The sequence below is a fragment of the Mytilus californianus genome, unplaced genomic scaffold (assembly GCF_021869535.1).
Source record: "Mytilus californianus isolate M0D057914Y unplaced genomic scaffold, xbMytCali1.0.p SCAF_7, whole genome shotgun sequence".
Taxonomy (NCBI): Eukaryota; Metazoa; Mollusca; class Bivalvia; order Mytilida; family Mytilidae; genus Mytilus; species Mytilus californianus.
Window position 1 is genome coordinate 12,520,157 of NW_026262723.1, and position 9,788 is coordinate 12,529,944.

The window sequence follows — 9,788 nt, forward strand, 5'->3', positions numbered from 1 at the left end:
AATTAAAATTTTTAAAACTTTAACCACAGAGTGAATGTAATGTTAACTGGCAGAAAATCAATTTATAAGTAAAATACGGATAAACAGGATTTTTTTTTATACAAAATTTACTTCTGGATACTATCTTATGATCATAAACAAGCTTCTGTCCAAGTTTGGTAGAAATCCAGGACAGTTTAAGAAAGTTATTAAAATTTCAAAAACTTTAACCACAGAGTGAATATCTGTGGACGCAGCCAACGACGGAATGTAGGATCGCTATGTCTTGCACTTGCGACAAAAGTCGCAGGCTAGACAATAAAGCAGTCCAAGAATTCTTATAAAAACTATATTGAAAAGCCTGACAGAATGACGTTAGTAAAACAAAACAGACATATAACAAACATTGGTCCGAGAAAACAATTAATCCGTTTATTCATAATATGCATCTAAACATGTTGGTCTTTATTTAGAAAAGATTACGATATCAAGCTTATCATTATTTAGATAAAAGAACAGAGTTCCAATGTCCCCCATATATTGCATGTTGCACATATTTTATCTGTTCTGACAATAACTAAAAAAAAATGTTTTCGTTCTTTAAAGGGGCACTAGCTGTCAAATTCATGTTTACCGATTTGACCTAAATTCTCATATTTGATTTATAACATACTAAAACGTATATATTCAAATTACAATAAGTCTGATAAAAACAATTAACACTGCATGTATTGATAATATATATCAGAATTTTGTGTGTATTCTAGTCTAGACGCCATCTAATTAACTTTCAGAATGACAACCAGAGACTGCTGATGTCATATAACCCCATATAAACAAAAACATAAATATAAATAAAAGCGACCTTGTGCAATTAAATTTTTCTAGGTCTGATTGATTTCATGTTATAGGTTAAATAAAAAGATAAACATCATTTTTACCTGTATAAAAATGATTTTTTTGTAGATTGAATCAGTCAACGAAATGGTTAACCATTGTTTCACTTTCAATGTTGACATTCTTTTCTTTTTAATGGCTCACCACGATTTATACATGCATAACCAATCTTTAGCTATTGGGTTAAATTGAAGGTCACATGAATACAAATTCAATGAGGTCGAATTATTCACTTGCAATGAATAATTCATCAGCAATGTTTCTTTACCTATTTTGACTAAATTGAACCAAATTGGTTGCTAAAAAGAATTATTATTTCATCATTTCACTTATATTAATGATTGAACCAAACAAAATCATATTCATTTTTTTTTCATATCTCGTAGCTAGTGCCCCTTTAAAACTTTTTAAAATCATCTTACTAGAGAGTTGAAGACTTGAGAGCAATTTCCTATATACTTAATATTTCCAAGGGAGACTTATTAAAAATAGTTGATTGGCACTTATTTTTAAATTGTCTGAGACATTGCTGTTTTATACCTTTGACATGAATTTGATAAAAATCGGGCAAAAGTTGTACTTACGGGAGCACTTACAATGCAATTTTCCATATGAATCAATGTTTCCAAGGGGCACATTACTCTTTAAAATATTGATCAGCACTGATTTTCCAACTTGTTAAAGACATTGCTGATATAAACCTATGATATAAGTTTCATAAAATTCCGGCAAGAATTGTTCACATGAGAGCACTAACAATGCAATTTTCTATATAATTGATGTTTCAAAGGGGCATAACTCTTTTAAAAATAATTGATCAGCACTGATTTTGGATCTCTTTAAAGACATTGCTAATATAAACCTATGATATAAGTTTCATTAAAATCTGGCAAGAACTGTTCACATGAGAGTGCTACTGATGCAATTTTTCATATAATTAATGTTTCCAAGGGGCATAACTCTTTTAAAAATAATTGATTGGTAAATTTTCGAACTCTTCCCAGACATTGCAAATATAAACCTATGATATAAGTTTCATAAAAATCTGGCAAGAACTGTACAAAGGAGAGGGTAAACGAGACCAAACAGACACACAGACGGACACCCGGTATTTCTATGTCCCTTGCAACATGTTGTGCTGGGGACAACACAGACAGCTACCTATCAAGAACTTTTGTTTATAATCATTAATTTTATAAAATAAAAAATGTCATGAGAAAACAAGTCTTTTTTTCTTAAATGGACATTGGATATATTTCCAGTTTGACATCTCATATCTGTCAGTAAAATGTGTCAAGATATTCCATAAACCACTACAGTATAAGTGAAAACTTTCAAACACAAGAATTTTTTTAACTTGACCTCAATTATCATTTAATCTTCACATTCTGTGTACGGTCTATTTAATAATTCAGCACTTAATTTATTTCTAACAAATTTGTCATCTGCAGTGCTACAGTTATTATGTTTGTTTTCAGAGAAAATACAATTTCACCTGTTTAAATGCACAATCATGTTTGTCACAACTCTCTATAGACTAATTTGAATTTAATGTTATTTTACAAAACAAATCCACTAAATGAAATTTTACGATCTTGTAATAAAATAACTAGTTACAACATTTACAAAGTATGAAAAATCATATATCTTACTATAACTTATCTATCTCTCAATTCTGATTAGTTATACGATGAATATTATAAGTGGTTATTCTCCATTTTCTGGCAACTGTCATGTTCTACAGTTCTATAGCTATAATTATAACAAGTAAAACAGTTATAAGGTACTTAACAGCAATATTGCATTTTTTTCTACATGTGACTTTTTAAAACAGAAAAGAAAGGATTATTCTAGATTTCCCCAGGTGAACTCAGCTTCAGACATCATAAACATAGGGCACCATGACCGGCTTACCCTATCTCATTTCCATGTTCAGTGGACTGCAAAATCTGGATCAAAAGCCTAATTTGGCATATATTACACAGTTCAATGTTCTAAGTTTCATGTTGATGTGACAAAAAACTACTTTTATCTCCTATGTACTATCATATTTCCATGTTCAGTGAACCAAGAAATCTGGGTCAAAACCCTAATTTGGCATCTATATATTTTAAAAACAAATCACTTCATAATGCACATATGTTTTAAGTTTCATGTTGATGTGACCACAAACCAGAACCTATTTACCTTAAAACAACACTTTAACATGATATGGGATGGACAGACTTGTGTAAATACACCCAGACCAGAACCCATAATGCTTCTATACTATATAGGGCAGGGCATAAAAACAATAACGGACGTGTAAGTAATAAAAAAGGTCTATAAATTAAAACACAAATGCCTTTTGCAAGAAATTTGGTTAACACATATATGGTTTAAGTAATAAAAAAAAAAATTCCTCCAATGCTGTAAAAAGTTTACCATATTTCACTACCATCTCAAAATACTGTTTAGAAATCATTTTAACATTCAATGTATTTAAACATTTTGATTTTTTTTCTTGCCTTATGACATAGATGTACATCAATGATATGTTAATAATTCAATTAGGATTTTTTTTCCTTTTCATGATGAAGCTATAAATCACGATAAAATATTAGATATGATTAGCGACAAAACATCAAATTTTCAGCATTGTCAATCTTACAGAGTATGAAAGAAAGATAAAAACCACCGACTTGTAAACAAAGATATACAGCAAAGAAATTACCATATCAAATCTATAATTCAACCAGCAACAGCTTTTTTATGAATAGAAAAGGACAAATACCAAACAAAACTTGAAGCGTTATCAGTAAATCTGTCCATAAATCCACGTAATGTTTGTAATCCATTAATGTTTATTCAATATTGATTAACGATTTTGATGGATATTTGAACTGTATTACCCACTTAAATGTTAATGTGAGCTTGTCTTTTACTGGGTTCACTTCATCATTACCATTTTCCTGCCATTAAGATTATACGATCATCATGATAATCACATCCAACCATTAAATCAGGAAATGTCTATTTCATGCAAATTTTCCAGTTAGATGCATTGAACAAATTTGTACAATCCATCTGGGGGTATAATTAAAAAGAACTTGCTTAAAGAAAACCTGGATAATTTCTACAAAGGCTTATGTTATTCTGACCAATTCTATTTGGTGAATTACCTATTATATTTCTTGTATTTCATGGTTATATTAAAGTGTGGGAGGGTGATAAGAGTAAGATGTGGAACATCTGAATATCCATATATCAACCTAATTCAAAGCTGATCACTAGTCCTTAGTGCTTGCAAACTACTGAACTTCTTTTGTGTGTATACTTATCAAGAAAACAAATTAAAAAAAAAGAACAATCTAAGACAATATACTGGTACTGATGAGTGAGACTGTATCATACCTCTCATATACTTAGGCCCAAAAAAAATATATGTCTGTTTATAGTTACCCGACCTACCCTACTTTTGAGCGCCGACCCTAAGTCATTTTATTTCCATCGTAAAGTGAAAAATAAACTGAACTCGTGTCAAAAGCGAAGTTAGTGTTGCAAATGATATAAATCAATTGCCTGATCCATCCCAATGTTCACAATCGTGAATATGACAGCTGTTTTAAGGAAATTTGCAACTCGTGTGATGAAATAAACACTTTGCCGCCATTTTTTTCCCAAGGGAAATAATCCAATCATCAAAAATACGGGTAAACTCGGCCCATGATCAAGTGGACCACGACAAGTCGAAATGGCATGACTCAAAATCATGTCACAAAAAATAAAATGAAAATACCGACCTACCTGCCCTATTTTTTTAAAGTATGTTACCTTAAACAGACATATATTTTTTTTTTGGCCTTACATTCCTCTTTTTTATTTCTCAGGTTTCATTTTAATTTATCAAGTTACATATTAATCAGTTAATAAAATCACTAATAAACCTTTTATATCAACTTTCTAATTAATTCTAGTCTCATCTCACTATTCATCTCCTTGATAAGTCTTTTTAGACACCTTTTTATATATAGCACTTCACCTATTCAAGTACGGTTTCAAATTTTTCAGTTTGAGCTCTCCTCATGAAAGTAATACCCAAATAGCACTTAATTAAGGCATACCAAATAAATACTGTTATTTTCATTCTATATCTTAAGATTACTTTAGGATATTTTAAACTTTGCTACATCAAAATGAAAGCCAGAGTGATGTTCCTCTGAACTTAAGTTCAAACCATCACTGTTGAATTTTTTAAAGCATCATATCATAAATCAATTTTCAGCTCCAATTTTAAATTTGCTGCAAATATGTGTTGTATTTTTCCCTGAAATTATTATTTTTTAATTATACTTGCTCTCTTATTCAATTAATTGGATTAAAGCAGCTATCGTTTTTTGTATGAAAGAACATCCATGACACAAAATCTGTAAATACAAAGCCAAAAACACAAAAAGAAACAGCACTAAAACTAAAAATGCTGTTCTTCATCTCAAAGTCACAGTGCCACCTAAATAAATAAATGGAGAAAGTGTCCATGGGACACAGATGATGCCCCTGCTTACATATAAAGTTATAAAAGGACATAACTAGAGACAAGTAAAAGTGACACCACCCAAATTCGAACTCGATCTGTGTTTTATGGTAAAAAGCATTGTCTATAAGTTTCATAACATTTGTTTGAGAATGAGAAACGAAAAATTCAGTAATTACAAAGGAGCATAACTCTAGAACGGTAAAAGTGAAACCACCCAAATTCAAACTTGCTCTGTGTTTTGTGGTATTGTGTATAAGTTTCATAACATTTGGTTGAAGCAAACTAAAGTTAGAGAGCGTACGTACGGAGGGACAGATGGAAAAGGGTGACACTTAATGCCCCACCACCAGGGCAGGGGCATAAAAATGAGAAAAATCATTTGTGATCATAACGAACAAGTTTTAAAATTTAATCAAAATTTTAAACACTGCATGCGCACGTTTATAATAATATGACCACCCACTACGATCATGACGATGATCCATTATCCATCCTGCCTTAATAAAGACCATATTAGTATGAGTAATACTTATTAAGTAACGTGTTAAACAAAGTTTTAAATCCTAGATACCTCACAATACTTGTTGTTCATTTAACAACATTTCATCAAAACTTTAAAACTGATAAATTAACAAAAACTGCCTTTTCCTGTAATCCTGATCTTTTAATATGTTTCCAGGTGGATGATAAAACATAATCTGTTGGTTACGTAAACCAAACTTTACTTCTCAATAGGACTAACATTTCTCTATAATGTGTAATATATTTGTTGGAAAGCTAGAGCCTGATTGTCCTTCCAAAATTAAGATAGAACTAGCTGGGATTAAACGGTTTCGACTCATTTCACAAAAAAATCTTAATAAGTAACGAACATTTCTGAATCAGTACAACTTGCGATAAATTTGTGTCAAGATTTTTTAGCTAAAAAGAGCCCTGAAGTACCTAAAGTATGGTAAGCTATCACTCTTCCAACTGAGCTAAGGGAGTTTTCCATAAGTACAAAAAGTATATCTAATGGAGGCTTAAGTATTACATAATTGAGAGTTGCTTCAATATATAGTACTTTCTAAGGAACATTGATGCATGGTTTGTTTTCATTTGACTTCCCCCTATTCTTAAAAACAAGTAAAAGGCTGGCACTGCTCACTCATGCTCCCTGAACTGTTCATTTATTCAGTGAAAACATTTCTAATTTTGGTTTTAAAAGAGCAAATGTCCTAAAAGTTAAAGCGCAAATGTTTAATAAAAATCACAAATGTCCCGCGCGGGGAAAACTCATGCTACCATCCAGAAACCATTTTTCCAAGGTTTTCTTTATTTTAAAAAGTGACCTTGACCTAGATTTGACGTTTTTGTCTGTATCTTTATTTTTAATGCTCTCAGATGATTAATCAACATTCAATTTAATTTACATCAAGAACATTTATCTTCATTTCACTTACACTTAACTTTGAAATTATAAACACAATCAAACATGACCACTTTTAATTTTTTAACACTAATAAAAGAAAAGAAAAAAAGGGAATGACATACAAAACAATTAAGTTAATCATTCAGATCACTGAACAGTCAGACACTTCAAACAATAACTGCTGAATTCTATTTCAATCATATCAAATTAGTCAATCCTTAGTTTTCACAATTAAATCACTTTCAATAATTTCCCTTGATGTTATCAATTAAACTTTTAGAAATGTTTAAATATATTTCAAAATATTTGTAGGAGTCATGTCTGTAGTTTATTTAATATCTTCACACAAAACTAGCGATAAGTCATAAAAATTTTAAAGCAAGATCAAAATTTAGTCAAAATATCTTTCTTGAACACATACTGCATAGCACAATTAAATTGGAATATTTGTTTGTAACTAAGAAGTATAGACACCTGTGGGAGACCATATGCTGACCTATAGATGTCTTTTGGTTTTTGGAGGCATTGTGTTTTTGTTTCGTTGACATCTACCTTACATTTGTTTTCTTCTTACCAACCAGTTATTTTGTTGGCTGATTTCTGAGAGTGAATTTACTTCACCTTATCTTGGAACTTTTAACAGTTTTTTTTATTTTGACCTTGAAGACGTTCCAAAAAAATTTCCATGAAAAAATATAACTCTTTTTTTTAAATAGAAATATCAAATTATGCTATAAAAAATCTTTAACATCATGCTTCACATAACAGTGCTCCACATAACAGGAAAAAATACTAAAATCACAAATTATTCATGTTCATCTCATACAAGTCTTAGCTTTTAGCCAATTGCCCATTTTTATCCTTTTGTTTTTTTTTTTATCATAAACATAAATTCTGAGGTAGTTAAAACATAATGCACCCAAGTAGGAATTGAAAAAAGACATGTCTAGTATTTTCATTGTATTACTATTCATTAAGGACATCTAAGATCATGTACAACAAACGTACTAAAAGTGAACTAGTGCTACCTCTAGAAGTTTATTACTTGTCAATTGAAAATATTCTAATGATTGTCACAAATTCTTACATAATTTTCATATATGTAAATAATCTGCAGAGATAAGTCAAATAATAAAGTTAAACAGAGTCAACATTTCAAAGAGTAAATCCTTCATCAAACATACGTGAATATATTTAAATATCTCCGAAAACAAACAAATCAATTATAAACTGCTGTTGATTTCCGTCTTAAAACTCTTTACAGAAACTAAGATACCACGGTCTCACAAAGGAGACGTTTATTTCATTTTATACCAGTTAAATATTACAATGACTTCTACTTCATAGACTCCAAGATACATGCATTATGTTTAATTCAATTACAATAAATAGTCCTTTTGTAATCAATAAACTAGTGTTACTTGTGGTTCTTCTTATAGACTTCAAATATAAACACTAAAGTCCCCAATGACCCTGTCAATTACCTACCTGGATTATATGTAAAACATTTACTCAGTTAAATGTTTCACAACTGCGACAAGAGAAATTCTGACAAAGTTTTGTTGAAATTGACCAATCATTTTCTGGAATATTTTATTATTGTATGTTACTTTGGCTATAAGTTAGTGGCAGATAAGGTCAATAGTTCAAATTCAAATATAAAGGGACTACCTCAAAAACATTCCAACCACTTAGTCAAAAGAGGATGATCAAAATACAATTCCACTAATATTTGGACTAAAACCATTTTAGTAAATGCAATTGGCTAATTGTCAATTTCAAGACCACAACAGATTGTTCTACTGTTAATATAAGAATAAGAAAATGTGATATGATTGCCAATGAGACAACTCTCCACCAGAGACCAAATGACATAGAAGTTAACAGATATAGGTCACAATACGGCCTTCAACAATGAGCAAAACCCATACTGTATAGTCAGCTATAAAAGGCCCTGAAAGGACAAATGTAAAACAATTCAAACGAGAAAACTAACAACCTGATTTATGTACAAAACAATGACCAAAAAACAAATATGATATACAGCAACAAACAAAATCCACTGAACTACAGGCTCCTGACTTGGGACAGGCACATACAGAATTTGTAAGTCTTCTTCATCAGTACAATGCACAGGCATTGATTTTGTTTTTAATAAATTAATACCGAACTCAATATGCATTGCTAGAGAGAGATGAACACTTATGTTCCTACATCATGTAAATACTTATATTTTGGCATTGCAAAGATGATGCTTTCTCGGGTTGTTTATAATTTCTTTACACTAAATCTGTAGGATGTGTATTGATTGATATTTCAGTCTTGGAAAACACTGATTTATCTATTAGTTGAAATTTGCTCTGAACTCATTTTAAGTATCTTTGACTACTCTTAGATCAGTACCATGTGATTTTTGTCAACTTTTTTTCACAAAATACAGACAGACAGATGGACAGAGGGACAGGACTTACCCACTATATCCCTTTTTCCAGCAGGGTATAATAAAAAATTCGCAGTAGCTGAAAATCAAACTTCTAAAACTTTAGGTAATGTATAATATTAAACATTCTTAACTGTTCCTTGAGAAACAGATTTCTTATCATTCAATCAAACCTAGCAACCAAGCACAGCAGAAAATGATTTTCTGCCAAATGCTGAATAAGTTTAAAATCACGGGAGATTAACTAAACAAAAGAGCTAAGTAACTACAAACAGTCATAAATCTTGAATGACTGAATGACTATAAACCTTGGTCATTTGCTGATGAATTTCAGTTTTTGTATTGCAAGTACAACAAATAAGAAAAATAATGATAGACTTTTTACAGTCAACTCTTCACCAATACATAGAAACCACAGTTTATAAACTGACAGTATTGTAACTTGTAAGTAGCTGAATGATTTGTATTGTTTAACTTACTGGGAGGACTTAGTTTCCATGTACTCAAATGACTTTTCAAATAAATATTTCTCCATAACATGTACA